We start from the raw sequence: 19,250 nt of genomic DNA on the forward strand, positions 1-19,250 counted from the left end.
GAACCAAGAGGCCGATCAATCTGAAGACAGAGTGCGAGGAAACATCTGCACCCATGTAACAGGAGTGGCTTCACTGGAATTAAGAGAATTCAGAAAATACCACTTTAGATGAAGGTTGATCATCACCCTGTTATCCGAGAGGACAAGTGGAAATACCAGATGATAAATGTGAAATTTATAACGAGGGCATCCAATATGAATTAAATCCTTGCTTTAAAAAAAATACACAAAATGATCTCATCAGTGGAGGGATTACCCAAGTCCAAGGACAAATGCTTATCTAACATATACCGATGTCATGGTACAGTCATTAATTGGGGAAGAAAAGATTACAGTTCTGCCTGTTAAGGTTATATGTGTTTAAAAAAAAAAAAGGGGAGGGGGGGGGATCTGCGATTAATACCAGGTTCTAACAGCCGGAAATGGCAAAATTCCCTCCACCAAATGGATACATTTTTAGAATCAATAATCTGTAAGTACAAAGTAATAAGAAAAGGATGCTATTCCATCCACTCAAATCTTTTATCTATCCACCTTTATCCCAGGTACACTCACTGGGTGGCGCAACCTTAAAAATGTGAGCGTTCCCTGTATCCACTCACTTTCTCTCTGACGCACTTTTCCTCTCCACGGCAATGGCCTGGTAACTGCTAACTCCTGCCAGCGGTCTTGGACACACCGGGCCCGGAAAAACGCGGGGAGGAAATACGGGCAAAATGATTCAAAATCCAACACACCATGGTGTCATAAAGATAGCCACAGTTGTGAACGTCGCTTGTGGACAAACTCCCAAGCTGCCATGCAGCATGTTTGAAACGCTAACATGTCGACATTCAGATGTCAAACAGAGTAAAGTGGTAGCGACAAATTATGGCTGTTGTGTAGTCGGGGGGCACAAATGGGCTAGGTGTCCATCATGCAGTGTCAGCCGCTGGGCCCCCACCATGCTGTCAGAGGCTTAGAGCATGAGAACATAACAAAACGTGCAATATCATGTTGCACCTTCGGGGGGCGTTAGATTTACTCCACCTTTTAAGAGTGTGAAAGGAGAAACTTTTAGGCGGAATATGTGAATGAACACCCACATTTTAGGGTGACTACTCCCAAAAAGTGTGCAAATGCCCAGAAGAAGACCAAGAGATAGACTTAAGTGGACAGCAGAATGACCACAGTCATGAAAGTGAGGAGCTGCAGGGTTTTTTGACTCAAGTGTACGGAAACGACAGAACAAAATAAAAAGAAGGCATCGAGAAATCTGGCCCAAAGTGAATATGTAGTTTTTACATTTCCACTATTTAAAGTTTCATAACAATTACAAAGTATTTAATTTTAAAGTGTTAAAACACTTGTAATTTGTACTCACTTTTGTCCAGTTAAAAAAATAAATAAATAAAATCTTACTTTTCCACAATCAATGCAATCCAGTCAAATGCTTCTTAAGTGTCCTTGTGGAATGATGTTTTCATTACCAACATAATTAGTAACTTTAATTACAAGCTTTGGATAAAACATGTAAACCCTCCACATTCAAAAAAGCTACATTTAAATTCTGCGGAACCCTTTTCCACAAACATGCGTTCTCCAGACACTGTCAAAATCGGCATTACCTATAATAAGCTACGTATGACACACTGCTCTCTGTTTAGATAAAAACCAAAAAACTCCATAGTGCAAGCCAGAAATGGAGCAAAAGGGCGACTTCTCAAAGCTTAACAGCAACGAGCTATTTGAAATGAAATGTCAGCCACATCATACAAAACACCAAAGACTGGACTGGCGGAATCAAAGACTCATTACGTGCTTCCACAACAAATTAACCTTTAAGTAAATACGTGAAGTAGCTACAAGAGTAAGCATGTATACCCATTAGCTTGTATTATGTAAAGAATGAGTAATTCTTTTACAGCCTGGAGAAAATAATGTGATCAAACATGGGGGAAAAAAATGGTTTATCAAGTCCCATAATGCTATGAACACGGGGTCTTCTGGTGCACACCAGCACAGTATCGTTAATAATGGAGAGTGAATTACTGAAACTGAACCACACGGTAGGCATTAAGTAATTAATAACGTAAAAAAAAAATTAAATTCAAAAATGGTTTTATCACGCCCTATGGTAGCGCAACTGGTTAAAGCACTGGCCTAACAGTTCTGAGGACCGGAGTTCAAATCCCAGGCCCACCTGTGTGGTGTTTGCATGTTCTCCCAGTGACTGCGTGGCTTTTCTCCAGGCACTCCGGTTTCCTCCTACATCCCAAAAACATACATTAATTGGAGATTCTACATTGTCCGTAAGTGTAATTGTGAGTGTGTGTGACTGGTTGTTTCTATCTGTCCTGTCAGGGTGTACCCCGCCTCCTGCCCGAAGATAGCTGAAATAGGCTCCAGCACTTCCGTGACCCTTATGAGGAGAAGCAGCTCTGAAAATGGGTGGATGGATAGTTTTATCACTAGTGGGAGTAAGTGTGCAAAAGACAAGTGTCAAGTGATAACTAAGACTCAAGCAAGTCAAGTCACGTCATGTCCTGACTCGGTTAAGCAACTTGTAAGTCAAGTCGTAACATATATTGGAGTGATTATGTGATGTTTTTTCCACAAATCATAACACTTAAACTATTCACGCGTTATAAAAGTTAAATGGACAACAATTAGCACTTTGATTGAATTTATTGAACTAAATTGTCTTAGTAGAGTATTTCAAACTCAATTTTATTATTTCTGAAGAGTCTATGGTGTATAATTTATGGTGACAGCCTTGTTATCAATATGTTTCTTTATTAATTAAACAAAACTCATTTAAATATTTTCACAGCTTTTTTCACCTTTGTGACACATACCCTGTACAACTCATTTGAAAAAAAAAATTAAATCTTAAGCGAATAAAAGAAAAATAAATAGTAAAGAAAAAATAAAATATAAAAGAAATAAAAAGGAATAAAGCAAAAATAAACCGTAATGTTGCTTACGTATGCACATGCTTTCATAACGAGGTTGGCTCCATTTAGAATTGGACTCTCTTTAGAAGCGCAGACTGTACAACCAACAATTGTCATTAGAGTAAAGGTAATGTTTCATATGCTGAAGTCTCAATTTTAAAAAACTTAGCACAGACTGTTTTATCACAGCGCAAAGACTGCAGATAACATTTTAATGGCGACGCTTCAATAAAATGTTCAACCATGCATCCATTTTCCTTACACCTTATCCTCACTAGTGTAACAGAGGCGTGCTGGAGTCTATCCAATCTGAAGGCCACTTTATACTCTGTTTATTAATGCAAATGTGGGTGATTTTTCTCTATTTCTTCCCATTGTGTTGATTTAGAAACATAACTGCACACTCAGAAGGACAAACACATTTTAGTCTGGCCATTTGCTCACTATTCAAGATGATGAGGAAAGCGCTTGGCTGTCTGGGAGAATAGGAAATATCAACCATCAGTTGTACCAAACAAAGTGCCTCCCAGCAGACACACACAAAAAAAAAAACTCAAGACACAACTTTTGTCCCTTCCGTTTTAACTACGCACAATGACTCAAGCGTGCGTGGCAAATCATGCTGCCAAAAGGGCAACACAAACAGCATATTTTTTCCTATTGACAAATAGTGTAAGCAACACAAATGTGATTGTGGGTCTGTGCGCATGCACCCATCAATTTGCCACGGGAAAAGTACAAGTCTACGACAATACAGCTTCAAAGTAGCGAGATACACACTTATTGGCTGAAATTATGAGCATAATCCTTTCATAGGCTAAAGGCCATCTCACATATCAAAGGTCCCCCCCTCAACCCTTTCCATTCAATAGCATCCATTTCAGCCTGCCACGTGAAAGAGAACCCTTGTAATATGCAGTGACCACAGAACCAGTCTTCAAAAAAAGACCACAAAAAAGTTATAACCCGCCGCGGTCTCCTTTACTGGTTTGCAAAACTTTTGTCCCTGCGTTTTAATTTGACACAATGAACCAAGCATGCATAGCACACTGTGCTGCCAATACGGGATCACAAACTGCATAGTTTGCTATTGACAAATAATGTAAGTAACGCTAATTGTACTGTGGGTCTGAGTGGATGCATCCTTCCGTTTGCCACACGCCAAAACTAGGCGTCTACAACAGTACACAGCTCCAAATTAGCGACACACATTTATTGAATGAAATGAGCATGATCACTTCACGGGCCAAAAGCCAGCTCACATATCAAAGGTCTCTCCGTGTTACATTCAGTAGCATCCATTTCATCCTGCCATTTGAAAGAGAACCCTTGTAATATGTTGTGGTGACCACAGAAATGCTCTTCAAAACAGAACCACAAAGTTTGAAACCTCCTTTACTTGTTTTCCTGGAAGTTTTTAGCTGCAAGAAGAGGCACCTTTCTTCTTGACTTCTTCGTACTATCATACAAACCTGTGCATTTGGCAGCGAACAGTTTGAGTGTGCGCCTGTGCTGTGCAAACATTTGGTTCAGTCACTTTGCGAAAATGTCTATGGACAAGCCTATTTGTATTTGTATTTCCCTATTTGTACCTAAACTGTGCCTTTAGCACCCTGGTGCGTCAAAGCAGTGCTTATCATTGATGGGGAATTAAAGGAGAAATCCAGTGCTATGCATGAACAGTGTGTCCAATAGGTTATGTAATATGTACCCTATTTTGACAATATGATGCTAAATCCTCTCTCATTTAATAGTGTTTTGATGAGATTTTTGAGGACAATTACGAATTTCCAGGGGCGCTGCCATTTTCGTGAGTCACATGCTGTACGTGGGCGTATGTGACGTGTCCCGTGCCGTTCCAAACGCTGGATTACATGGGACACTATTATGCCCAGCACTGATTTTTCGGATTTATCCTCATCTGATGAAGAAATAGCAGTATCAGTTATCGAGAAGACAGAGGAATACTTCCATACAGATTTGAACCAGCGGCTGTAATTAATGTCTAATATTCGGATGGTTCTTCGGGCGGAATGACCCCGAGTCTGACTTATCTGAGGTCTACGGGTGACATAAGTGTGTAAACAAAAGCCCCTGGGAGCTCCAGGCTGGCAGCCGCGGATGGTTCTTCGCTCAGGAACGACGCGGAGCCTGACAAACGATCTCCGGAGGTGGGCCGCAAGCCAAGCTTTCAGGCGGAGCAGGCCTTTAGCCGAGCTTCAGTGGTGGCGGAGACCTTTAGCCTAGCTTCAGCGTCCGGGGATAACAGCCTCCACTGCCTGGAAGCTTGGCTCGTGGCCCCCCGCTACCCGCTTTGTTAGCCCCGGACGCCGAAGCTAGGCTAAAGCCGCCGGAGCTCGTGGCCTGCCTTCGGTGTTGGCGGAGGCCTTTAGCCTAGATTCGGCGTCCAGGGCTAACGGCCTGGAACCTCAGCTCGCGGCCACCGCCAGAGCTCAATCGCCGGACCCCGAAGCTCGGCTTGTTCGTCAGACTCCACGTCTTTCCCGTCCAAAGAACCATCCGCGGCTCCCGGCCCGGAGCTCCGGGGGCCTTTGTTTACGCACTTGCGTCCCACGCGTAGGCCTCCGAGTAGTCAGACTCAGCGTCATTCTGCTCGAAGAACCATCCGAATATTCAACATTAATTACATCCAAAGGTTCAAATCTGTATGGAAGCATTCCTGTCTTCCCATTCAACTGATACTGTTATTTCTTCATCAGATGATGATAAATCCGAAAAATCAGCACTGGGTTTAATGGTGTCCCATGTAATCCAGCATTGGGAACGGCACGGGACACGTCACATACGCCCACGTAGATAACGAGACTCGTGAAAATAGCATCGCCCCTGAAAATTCGTAATTGTCGATAAAAATCTTCTAAAAACACTATTGAATGAGAGAGGATTTAACATCTGTGTGTTTCTTTCGGCGTGTCCCTTTCGGGGTCACCACAGCGTATCATCTCAGATGAACGCATATATATGTTTGGCACAATTTTTACGCCGGATGCCCTTCCTGACGCAACCCTTCTCAGGGAGTGGAGGCCCCAATGGGATACGAACCCACAACCCCTGGTTTACCAAACCAGTGCTCTAACCATTGAGCTACGGGGCCTCAGAGAGGATTTAACATCACATTGTGAAAATAGGGTACATTTTACGTCACCAATTTGATACACTGTTAATGCAAGCACTGGATTTCCCCTTTAAAGAAAAGTGACAGGTTCATCGGCATCTGTTCTCCTTCCACAAGACGAGAGTTGGACTGGAAGCTGTTTTGCTTTCATTGCCATGTGGTCTCATCTCGACTTGAACGACGTGGGTGGTACTACGTGAGGTCAGTGAATGGAATTTGTGAAGCAAAGCACATTGCTTAGGACAACAACAATGTGTTGTTTATTTTTAAAGCAATCTACAGGAAACTACGATAAAGTATTTCTTTGAGTTTTGAATTCTCTTTCTTTGATGGCATAGCTTACTCCTCAACTACAGATTAGTATATTAATATAATTCATTATGACATAACTGTTGACAAGAGGAATTTGTTTTTTTTTTGTTTTTAATTTACAGTTATATTATATTAATCCAGTAAGCTATTTTAAGGTCTGGAGATTCCAACCCTAATCACACCCGCAGCTTTATCTCCGACCATGACTGGTGGACCACACCCATAACTTTATATCTTTACTTTAAGGTGTTGGTAAATAATTTGGGACACAGACTGCATGTAAAAAGTGCTGTAACACACGGTGTACCCAAAAATTTTGACGACATAGATATGAAGATTTCAGTTACTGCAACTTAGACAATGGAATCAAAAGACCTTTGAAAGATTTGTCAAAATTCCAACTACATATGTAAATTAAAAAAAAAAAAGAAACAGCTTGCCTCATTGCAACACCATTGCTCCACCTCAAGTCGTCATGGTCATTGAAGCCGTAGTTACCATTTGCCCAGCAGTCAAGTGGCTCATTTGCATAAAATGGGACTGCACGCTTAAAAGGAACTTTCAGAAAGAAAAAAAAATTGAAAAAAAATGGAGGGCAAGGGCGGTAAAGTATAATCCCTGAGATATTTTGACAAACAAGTAATACAAATGTTACTGTGAATATGTCCAATAATAGTGATACAATGCGTTTTTAAATTGTTTTTAGACCATTTTAATGAGAATCCACGATACTATTATATTATGAAATTAATTTTGAGGGATAACCTGAACAATGTAACATCTATATGCTTTTTGGGGTAATTTTAGTCTGTTTTCTGAATTGTTTTTACATGCTTTTTTCCAAATGTACTTTTAAACCATTAAAACAAATATGAGCGTTCATCTCAGATGACACGCTGTGGCGACCCCAAACAGGACGAGGCGAAAGAAAGTTGTTGTAAAGCATATTGCAGTCATTCACATTTGAAAAATGTACAGGTGTGCTCAGTCATGCTCGCAGATATAAAGTTATGTGTGTGGTCCACCAGTCATGGTCGGAGATAAAGTTGCGGGTGTGATTAGGGTTGGAATCTCCAGACCTTAAAATAGCTTACTGGATTAATATAACATAACTGTAAATTAAAAATAAAAATAAACAACATACTTAATAAAAATAGAAAACAAAAGATTCAAACTTAGAAATGATCATTTCCAATTTCAACTGAAATTAGTAGAACATGATATAAAATGAGATTTAAAATTTTTCATCAAGAAAAATTCTTGATCTGACAAACTTTATCTGAAGAAATGTTAAATGCCCTGGACTCTCAAGGAATAAAAACGAACACTCTATACCCGCAATGTTTTGACAATGCTGAAAGTTTTGTTCAATATAATCGGCGTTAGTGGCAACAAGCTAGCGATACATTGGAACAAACATTCCTGTCGGCAATCGTGATGTATTCTTATAATCTATCTTAATTTACAGTATCTATTGTTAATCCATTAATGAAAGTGATATCTTCCTAAAGCATGTAGAGGGGAAAAGTTTTCAACTTCAAGATAACGCGTACCACAGGGAAAATGACCGGTCGCATTTAGATATATGGACAGGCTAGTCTAACGTTAGAACATAGATCAAGTCAAAATAAATCACAATCTCATAGTAATTATTTAGATTATTTAGATACTGTACCATTACCTGTGTTATATCCCAGAAATGTTTTCAATGTAACTCAGGGTTAGGCTTGTCCATAGACCTACTTTTCAAGCAGCCAGCCTCTCGTGATTGACCAGCGGGGCAGTGGGGGGCGGAGGGGGAGGGTGTACACACGCAACGTCGCGACTGCCGTAAATAGGAGGGCGGCTTGTGAGAACCCGCCTTTATGTGCGTGCGGTCGACAGATTGGCCACACTTGAATCAAGCGACGAGGTGGATGATAGTCTACCGTCTTTTTTTTTTTTTTTTCGGGGCATGCCGTCACACGATCAACTAAAACCGCCTCACGATCGACGCATTGAGCACCCCTGGTGTAACTGAATTTCCTTTGACATGGGTCATCATGTTGATGACTATCGACGTAAATGCGCTCGAAGTGCGTGAAACAGCTCTGGACATGCGCTTTTGGCATCACTTCCGTACATGCTCAGTACGGTTAACTTGCATTTCCTGTTTGTGGGTGAATACTGATTGTTTAGGATCAGCCTTATTACCAACGTTGATGAATTAAACAAGTAAATTAATGTCAAGACTACACAAAATAAGCAACATCTTTCAGTATCTATTTTTTCTACTCGTAACAAATGTTACGCACGTAATTTTTTGTGCTTGACTGCAGATTTGTGAGCGCGATGGCGTGCGAGTGCTGTTGTGCTCATCAAATCATAGTGACTGATATTGAGTTTCTTTGCATTGGAACAGCAAGTTCAGTTACTTTGGTTTTGTTTTACTGTATACTGAAGACATTTCAGTTTGGGGCCAAAAGCTGGCAATGAGACAACAGTTCAGAATTCCATCTTTTTTTTTTTAACATATAAATGTGTTAAACATCTGAGGAGAGGACCCCCCCCCCCACTTTCATTGAAGCCAACCACTCCTTAAGTGAGAAAAAAGTATTGGAACAGACATTATTAAATTCACTTAAAATTAATAACATTTATCTGGTGGCACAACCCTTACTTGCAATAACTAAATCAAGACTGCAACACATTGACTTCAGACTGTTGCATTCTTCATTTGAAATGCTTTTTCCAGTCCTTTAAAGCAGCTTCTTTCACTTCTTGTTTGTTTCTGCGGGTTTTTCCCTTCAGTATCCGCTCAGGAGGTAAGATGCATGCTCTATTGGGTTAAGGTCTGGTGACTGACTTGGGCAATCTACGACTTTCTACTCCCCCCCAATGAAGTCCTTTGTTGTGTTGTTAATTCAGTGTGATTTAGTTATTGTCTTGCTGCATGATGAAGCATCTCCCAACAAATGTGTATGCATTTGTCTTTGAATTGCCACACAAAATGGTACATTTTAGAATTCACTCTGCCGATACCATTATGTAGTACCTCAATAAACACTAGTAAACCTGTTCCAGAAGCAGCCATGCAAGCCCAAGTCATGACATTACCTACACAATCCTTCACAAATGAGCTTGTGTATTTTGAATTATGCGCAGATCCTCCCTCTTTCTCCGTGATTTGGCCTTTCCATCACTGGATTTCGAGGTTAGCCTTGGTCTTATCAGTCCATGAAACCTTGTTGCAAAACGTTTGTGGGTCATCTCTGTATTTCTTTGCAAATCCAATCTGGTCTTCAGATTCTTTTTGCTGATGGTTGATAATTTTGTGGTAAGGCCTGTATATTTCTTCTCTCAAAGCTTTTTTCAAACAGTGTATTGTGATACAGTAACCCATGTCCTGTGGATGTTATCTCACTGACTGTTGTCATTGGATCTTTCTTTACGGCTCTCTCGATGTTTCTGTCATCATCTGCTTTTGATACCGTTGGCTTACCTGTTTATCATGTCTATGACCTAAAACACCGAAGGGTGCCCAAACGACTTTTTTTTTTTAATCCTGTGCATTCACCTGGCCTGTCAAAATGCTCATCTCCATCACGCGATCCCGGGAAAAAAAGCAAGCCCAAAATGAGTCAAATAACCATGTTGGGAGAGCTTCTCCGACAGGGGTAGCTGATTAAGTAATATTTCAAAATCAATTGACAATATCAGCAATATTGCCATAAAACATTTTTTACGAGACGAGTCACACTCACCAACCTGCTCTATATAATGCAGTAAGGGTAAAAAAGCCATTGTCAGCCATCGATGGTGCAGGTTCTCCCCACTTAAAAAGATGAGAGGCCTGTAATTGTCATGATACCTCAAATGAGAAACAAATGAGGGGGAAAAATATATCCAAAAGTCACTGTATAACTTTTTAAAAAATGTATAAGCTAGTTAAGGTGGAAAATAAGTACTTGGTAACTTACAAAAGAGCAACATCTCTGGCTCTCTGCCCCACTAAAAATGTAAGGTTCGCTTTTGTCCAGCTATTACAGGGAGACTTTGACCCTTAGTGCCTGCACAGAACTGGGACGAAACCGTTCGTGCTCCTCTGATTCTTGTCAAAGAAAGATTCAGCAGTAAAGAAAGTGATTGCTAAGTATTCAGCCCCCTCCGCGGGTGGTAGGGAGTTAGAGTGGCTTCATAATGTGCCATTGGGAGGAAATTTTCTAGGTGTTCTTGCTTTTGATTTAGTGGTTTTTCAACTCCCCCTCCAGCAGCAACAAATGATCTCACTGATCATGCAATTATTAACAAGTAAATATTCGCTTTGTGAGAAAAGCATCGCAAGTTGATTTTGAAGTAATTTAAAGAGATTATGATAAAAGACAAGCAGAACTGACCAATAAGATCAGTTAAATTTGCTAGTAAGATAACCAACATTGATTTTCCACAAGCAGAACAGTAGAACCTCAAAGCAGAGTCGAATCATCGCTTATTTAAAATTACACATTTAATAGTTTTATGATGGCAAATAACAGGAATTATACCGAATGCCATACTAAGGGGAGTTTTTAAAAAATGCAAAACACATTAAGAACTGTTAACATTTCATCGCATTACTCAACACAATTCCTTGAATGTATATATGTTCCAAAAAGGAACAACTGGGTATACAACATTAAAAGATGGTTGATGAGTAAATCAAAAAGTGAATAAATTTGTCGAAACTTGAGCATGACAGCATTGTGAATCGTTGTGGCTTGAAATGACAAATTCTTGAGTGTCAACCAGATTACCAGACAAATGAGTATTACTTGGGTGTTTGCAAAGTGAAAAAAAGCCTAGGAAAGCTCACATAGTTGACAAAACTGATCGAGTCAGAACTTAAGATGACCTAACACACCTGATACTTACATTTATACATTTGTAAGGCATCATTATGATACATTATTTGCAAATTCATTATGGGTTGAAGAGCTCTTTCATAAGGTTATATTCCCAAAGCACAAGATATTCAAACGCAGAAAAACACACTTCAGCAGGCTTCCAACTGGTTATATATATCACACCGGCTAGCTTCAGCCTGAAGATTAACCAGTGAGTTGGCATTAAGTGAAAAAAAGATTTCTAAAAAGCAAAGATACACCGGTAATGGCAACCTAATGGTAAAGCAAGAACTTAAGGTTCTGCCTGATTTTAAAAAAAATATGCAGTTATTTATTGAGAATCCAGTTCCACATGGAAAGCACAATAAGCCCTCCTTAAAGTTTAGTTAAGAGCCTATGAGTGATTAAATGTGCAAAGCCTTCCGTCTGCCTAAGTAGCTCGGTATCCTAGACAGTGTACGATTATCCCTGTGCTTGCTTTGGGTTGGGGGTTGTACTGTACAGTATATTAGACAGTAAGACACCCTCAGAAGTACAGCCAGCTGGTTTAGCCTTAGCATTGCAAGCATTTTTTCCCTACAAATTAACTATGCAGTGTAAAGCCCACTTAAAAGCAAGAATCTGTCTTCTCCAAGATGCACCGTACAGGTTTTACACCCAAAACCTAATGGCCCTATGAGGTTGTCGCAGATCCCTCAAGAATCCAGAAATTTTACTGTAGTGAGCATCTCAAGCCATGTTCTCTACATACATTTATTGCAGACTTTCACAGTGCTGGGCCACTTAAAAAATTGCCAAACATGAAAGAGGAGCGTCTGTAAGTGATTTTAGAGACACAGTGAGATGTATAATGTAACATGATCTTTGAGTGACCTGAATAGTAGTTGGGTTTTGTTTACTGTTTTTTTTTTTTTTTTACCTAAACTGGTAATCATGAGTGCACTAATCAGAATCATGATTGCTATCCATTTAGCAGGCTCTTTTTCAGTACAGTAAATTTACAACATATACTCAGTACCAATAGTTTAAGGACTGAAGTCAATAGCTCATATATGAGAACAAAAGTCATCTTAGCAGTAAATAAGTGTTTTAATAGTGTGAGGGTGACCATTATTTTACCAACAATAATTATGCGAATCATTTCTACAATAGTGACAGCCCTATAAAGTATTTATTCAACTACCTCAGTTCAACTTTACATAAAACTTGAAAACCCTGCCAGTCCTCCATATTTAACATGGATATCTGAATTCAATAGCCATCAATGCATTGAATGAGTTCAGCCCAAAAAAAATAAATTAACAAGGAAATATACTTTGAAATAATACACAGAAAATATGTTTTCAATTCATGGCTCAAGACGTCCCGTTGCTTTTCGCCATATTGCCTACTAATGACGTGCCAATGCTTTTAGCCATTGTCTATTATTGACATTGCTCTCATTATTCTGGTATTTGGCATACAGAAATCAGTTTAGTCATAATAATTGACGTAAAAAAGGGAACAGTTTGTTTTCGTGTCACAGTCGGGGGAAAAAAACAATTCTTTTTTATACAGTCAATGACTCTCTGCTCTTCCGGCTGGTTGTGCCTTTGCCTCTTGGTGGAAGTGTGGTGGGATTCATGCAATGATCTACCCGTTTACTGTCATCTTTAACAATGAATAAAAAGAAGAACGTCACAAAACAAAATCACCTTTCACGGATTGAGAATATATGCCTGTGAGTACTATTATAACACCAGTCTGTATGTGGGAATACTGTACTCATTATTTGAAGGCAAATCCCTCTCATGACCAAATGCTAATGTTAGTCCGTCAATATGATAGACGATGTCTTATATTTAAATAAGAGTACAACTGCAGTCAAGTAGATTAACATTCTACAGCTGCTCTATGAGGTTAGCGTCACTACCTTCGTTAACTTGCCTATCGTCTTAACTCTTAACACAAAGTCGTGCCCGGTTACACAATTAGGCAGTGCTGGTCGTGGTTTCTTCGTGTCATTACATCCTGCCTCGTACTGTAAATTTGTACTGGCCAGTGTTGTGTGCAGGTAGTGGCCCCAGGCCACCGAAAATGTCGGACCCTGTGACGTGAGTTCAGCATATGGACCACCAGAACAATAAAGATTGGTCTATTTTCCCAGTACAAGTGAAGAATAGGTTAATCTGTCACTGTGATTTGACAAATGCGCCATCGCGCTCGCAAATCTGCTCAGTTGAGCATGAAAAATCACGCGCATAAAATTTGTTATGAGTAGAAAAAATAGATGTTGAAAGACATTGCTTTTTTTGTGTAGTCTCAACATTAATTTATTTGTTTAATTCATCTACGTTGGTAATAAGCCTGATCCTAAACAATCAGTATTCAGCCGGAAACAGGAAATGCAAGTTAGCCGTACTGAGCATGTACGAAAGTGATGGCAAAAGCGCATGTTCAGAACTGCTTCACGCACTGTGACCGCATTTACGTCAAAAGTCATCAACATAATGACCTATGTCAAAGAAAATTCAGTTACACCAGGGGTGCTCAATGCGTCGATCGCGAGGCGGTTTTGGTTGATCATGTGACGGTGTGCCCCCCCCCCCCCAAAAAAAAAATATATATACATTAGACTATCATCTACCTCGTCGCTTGATTCAGGTGTGGCCAATACGTTGAGCGCGTTCTCACAACCCGCCCTCCTATTTACGGCAGTCGCGGCGATACGCGTGTGCACCCTCCCCATCCGTTCCCCCCGACCCCCATTGTCCCGCTGGTCAATCGCGAGAGGCTGGCTGTTTGAAATGATTGCAAAACAATTTATTGTATGGAACCTCACTTAAAATAACAACAAAGTCAGTCCAGTAGACTTTACAATTATCTGATCAGCTTGATCGGTTATCAACCGATAATTAAGAGTTTTAAGTTACTGTATTTTCCATACTATAAGGCACACCTAAAAGCCTTTAATTTTCTCCCATCTCTAGTGTAGCTTCTTCCCAGGGAGCATCTAAAGGGGTGAAGAATGGTGAGATCAATAATTTTTTTTGACATTTACTTAAAAATGTTATTGTTTTTCATGAAGTCTGAATGCTAGGAAACATTTTCTCCAGTCTTACCTCTTCCACAAAGACAGCTTCATGTCCAAGTATTTTTAAGTTTCATTATTTCAGTTATCTTGTTTTTGCACTTGATAGAAAGAGTGGAATGTTGGCTGTGTGAACCCCCACTTGTGTTGTCTGGTGACCAATACAGGGTGTACCCGGGCGCTCACTCGGATATATGACAGCACACCCACAACCTTAGTGTGGAAAATGCATGGATGGTGCAATCCCGCATAGCGAACGAACGTAAAAAGGGGAAGAGGCTTTTCATGGAAACACCATCCCTTTTTTTTCCTAACCAATCTCTTTGTTTGCACTTATGTTAAACATCTCTGGATGCTGACAAAAAGGCTATACAAATTTAATTTACGATTATCGCTGTGGCGACCCCTAATGGGACAAGCCGAAAGAAAGTTTAGTAGATCATGACTACAAAAGCACAGATTTGGCCACACCAAACCACACAACAGCATCAAAAACAAGAAAACTACTCAAGTTTAGCAATATATTTTTTCTATTTTATGTTCACCCAAAGTAATGTGCTTCCTAATTCAATAAGCAAAGTAATGCAAATTTATTTGTATAGCGCACTTCATACATGAGGTAGCTCAATGTGCTTAACATGATTAAAGGCATTTGAAAACAAAGAGATAAAACATTTGAAATGGGATAAGTACAATACAATTGACAAAATATTGAAAAAAGACAGTTAAAACCACACACAGTCCAAGTATTATGATCAAAAAGTGGATATATTCTAAAAAGCATGAGAAAAAGAGTTTTCAACCTGTATTTAAAAAGATTCACACCTCACCTGTGTTGGCAATTTATTCCATTTGTGTGCAGCATAATAGCTAAATGCTGCTTCATCATGTTTGCTTTGGACTCTGCGCTCCACTATTTGACCCGAGTCAATCGATCTCAGAGCTATACTGGGTGTGTATTCCCTAAGCATTTCTTTCATGTATTCAGGACCTAAATCATTTAGTGATTTATAGACCAGTAACAGAACTTTAAAATCTATTCTAAAGCTGACTGGAAGCCAGTGCAAGGACTTTAGGATTGGAGTTATATGCTCTGACCGCTTTGTTTTGGCCAGAACGCGAGCTGCAGCTGTTTAATGCTCTTTTTTTTGGGAGTCCGGTCAGAAGACCAGTACAGTAGTCAAGTCTACTTGAGATAAAAGCATGGATGAGCTTTTACTGGTCAATAACACAATCACTATTGGTACTGACTTTCTTTGGATTAATTCAAGATTCACAATCTTTGTCGTCTTATGTACAGTAACAACGATGGTAGTACTGAGCAATGAAATTCTTACTTTGCTTTAATAGTCAGTTAAGTCATAATAACAACACAACTCCTAACCATGTACACTGCAATGACATCTCAATATTCAGGAATCACATAATATTTATTACAATTTATACCATTTATTTAACAAAATATATCTTTGCTTATCCATCACCTTGTTTTTTTATTTTCATTTTATTGATTTTTTTTTTTTTTTTTTGTACTTGCCTAGGTGCCCCAGAGTCTCAAAATGACTCTCTTCATCATCCCGGGCCAACTAAATAAAATTTAATGTGTACACTGCATGTATTCCTGATTCTTTCCATGTTGTCAATGCCAGTTTTGACACTTGTGGAGTATCTTAATTGGCATCTGCACGTGTTTCAACTGTTCTAAGAATGAAAACAGTATGTGTTAGTTGAAAAGCACCTGCGATCATATATTTTTTTAAAAATTATATATATATATATATATATATATATATATATATAATCGGAGAACTCTGAAATAAGCACCTGGAGCTGCAGTGTAAATCTAGGCATTGATCCATAAAGGTCATTTTTAGTGAATGACTAATGGAAATATTGCAAGAGCATTGTTGATCAATCACTTTTCCTATGAGTGTAAATTTAGTATCAAGGTTGCATGAGTCATAAGGGAAGGGAGCTGCCTTAAAAGTGAAACGTATAACCAAAGTAGCAGAGCACCTTTGCTTTCAGGCTCGTAAATAACAAACCACCAACCATGATGTGCTGCATAGAATGACACGCTTTTCCAGTGAGTCGGAGACCAAAAAGTCCATCCTTCCACTCCATTCGTGTTCTCATGGGTCAGAACAGCGAGTCTCTGAGTAACACGGGGCACCAGACGTTTACACACAACTAAACAAAGAGGTTGCTACGACAGAAGCGTTTTATAAAGCGCCTGAACCGCAGAACTCGTGGCACGATGATACTTACACTTGTGTGTGCAGAATAGTGCGTGGATGAGGGCCAGACGTGCTGACGCAGGCTGTGAGGGGGAAAGTTAACCCGCAAAAAAAAAAAAAAACACCACGCTGCTGTGCTGCTGGACCCACGCTAACGACGCATTACGTACACCTTTGGTCCGCAGCTTCAAAACTAAAAGAAACGTCCCTAACATGCGGCTCACACACAGGCCACGGCTTCATTTTCAATGGACTACAAAGGAACAAGAGCCGACATCAAATGGCAAATTACAACTCGTACTTTTCGTCGCGGTCAGACATCGCCAGGCGGTCGCTTACGAGGAATAAGTTTCATCCAACATTGCGCCGCTTCGTTTATTAGAGCGTCAACTACAATTAAAAAAAAAACGGGAAACAATCAAGCGCTGGTGAACTGAGGATAAATTAATTAAGAGGTTTGAAAACGTAAAGCTCACCTTTAGTTCGTCTCAGTTGCGTTCAAGTCCGGGAAATCCATGCAGCGACTTGCTCGTTCCCGACACAGCACGGCTATTGCTCAAGTTGAGGCCGGCCAACTAGCCAGCTGTGAGTGACAAGCACCATCAAGCCACACGAGGGACAAGCGTACTTCTTCCGCTTGTTACTTCCAAAGTAAATCAAAGCCCGTGCCAATCAGAATCCGCTTTCATGGTCGAGTATTTATAAACACGAGGAATTTGTCTCCGTGTTCAAGTCACAAGTTTAAATCACGATAAAGCTCTTTTAAGAAGCCATTAAAACTGACATTGGGTACTACGACAATCATACTTCTAATTTGAATTGAGATAAGGGAAACTTACGCTTTGCTTACAATCTAATAACGTAGTAATATACGGTATCAATTATTGTGACGTGATGTAGGAAGAAGAAACAAGGACATGAGAAGACAGTAACTACAAACTGGCACGTGCACACATTAAATACATCAAAGCGGGCGTGAGCCCCTGCACTTATTTCCCCCAAAGTGACGTTTTAAAAATCCTCATTGCACAATTGAAAAAAAAAAACGCATACATGTAAAGATTATGTTTCTTCAGTTATTATTAGCTAATTCAACATTTTTTGTAAAGAGGTTCTGTTTAGCTCATGCAGGACCTCAGTGAGGTTTATCATCATAATACTGTCATAATGTAGTATGCAGCAGTGTCCGGCGACTTTTTTTTTTTTTTTTTTTTGGGGGGGGGGTCTTACAAGCAATATTCAAGCTATTTTCCCCATCACAGTGAACTCACACTTGTAAGTGGAACACGCTGGAGCAGGGTGCAGCTCAACCCCCCAAGGAGGAATTCGGGGTATCAGTGTCTTGCTCAAGTACACCACAGCTGTGAGTCTCAGGGATGGTCCAGTCTGGGTCTTGAACCAAAGGTCCCCACGGTGGCAAGCGACGCCCCCTTGACAGTATCAAGTGTTTTACCCCCTGTTCGACACCCTTGTACCGAGGGCACGCGGCAACGACGCAAAAAGTAAGGGGTACATGTCCTCCTATGCCCACCCTTAACTACACATATGCTGTGCCTGCTACATGGTCAGCTGCATGCAAAAATGTATGAATGGAAAATGTAGAAACGATCCACCATAAAGTGGATGAAATTCTACGCGAAATCTCTTACAGGTAAAACTGTAAACTTCAATCCCATTTTGACAGTTCATTTCAAATCCATTTTGGTGTTGTATGACCGCAAAATCACCAAAACTTTGTTGTTCAGATACTTCTAGATTCTTTCTTACTTTAGAGTTACTATCGTGGACAACAGGCACTCAAAGTACCATAATTGTACATTATTTATTACATGCATGAGTATAGTGTAACCTAACTTTGCAACACTCCAGCCTGGAGTTTCACATCATTTTCCGTAAAGCATTTTAAAACATAAAGGGTGGGGTTGTAGACTTCTTTGAAATAGTGATTCATCATCAAAAAGTTTGCTTCCTGTAAATCGTCTCACATCCAACTTTAAAATAAGTGCCACGTAACTTACAGTTGATGATGATGACGATGATTAAAAAAAAATAGCTTAGTTGAAGCAAAACATTTTGATGTAATTTTCATGTCTATACCAATAATACCCTACTGATCTAAACTCAAAACTTTTACCAAGAATACACTCAGTGGTTAGAGCACTGGTTTGGTAAACCAGGGGTTGTGGGTTCATATCCCACTGGGGCCTCCACTCCCTGAGAAGGGTTGCGTCAGGAAGGGCATCCGGCGTAAAAATTGTGCCAAAACGTATATATGCGTCCATCTGAGATGATACGCTGTGGCGACCCCGAAAGGGACAAGCCAAAAGAAACACACACACACATTCATCCATTTTCTTACCCGCTTATCATCACGAGGGTCGCGGGGAGTGCTGGACCCTATCCCAGCTGTCAATGTGCAGGAGGCAGTGTACACCCTGAAGTGATTGCCAGCCAGTCGCAGGGCACATGGAGACAAACAGCCGCACTCACAATCACACCTTGGGGGAATTTAGAGTGTCCAATTAATGTTGCACATTTTTGGGATGCGGGAGGAAACTGAAGTACCCGAAGGAAACCCACGCAGGCACAGGGAGAACAAGCAAACTCCACACAGCCGGGTCCAGGATTGATCCCACAACCTCAGAACTGTGAGGCCAATGCTTTTACCAGCTGATCCACCGTGCCGCCCCAAGAATA

The 19,250-nt window shown here is 40.2% G+C and overlaps 1 protein-coding gene across 6 annotated transcripts in view; it reads right to left on the reverse strand.

Annotated features, from left to right (window-relative positions):
- slc45a3 (solute carrier family 45 member 3) overlaps nt 1–17,380 on the reverse strand; it is a 40,975-nt gene extending 23,595 nt beyond the window's left edge. Inside the window, exon 1 of one of the 6 annotated variants that reach the window (XM_061822922.1) lies at nt 17,030–17,380. The gene's annotated coding sequence lies outside the window, so the exon portion shown is untranslated. Of the gene's footprint in view, nt 1–16,368; nt 16,513–16,584; nt 16,605–17,029 lie in introns of those variants that run through there. The other 5 variants (XM_061822921.1, XM_061822920.1, XM_061822916.1 and 2 more) reach the window with 5 other exon arrangements.
- Between the last annotated feature and the right edge of the window lie 1,870 nt (nt 17,381–19,250).

This window comes from Syngnathoides biaculeatus, chromosome 6 (assembly GCF_019802595.1).
Source record: "Syngnathoides biaculeatus isolate LvHL_M chromosome 6, ASM1980259v1, whole genome shotgun sequence".
Taxonomy (NCBI): domain Eukaryota; kingdom Metazoa; phylum Chordata; class Actinopteri; order Syngnathiformes; family Syngnathidae; genus Syngnathoides; species Syngnathoides biaculeatus.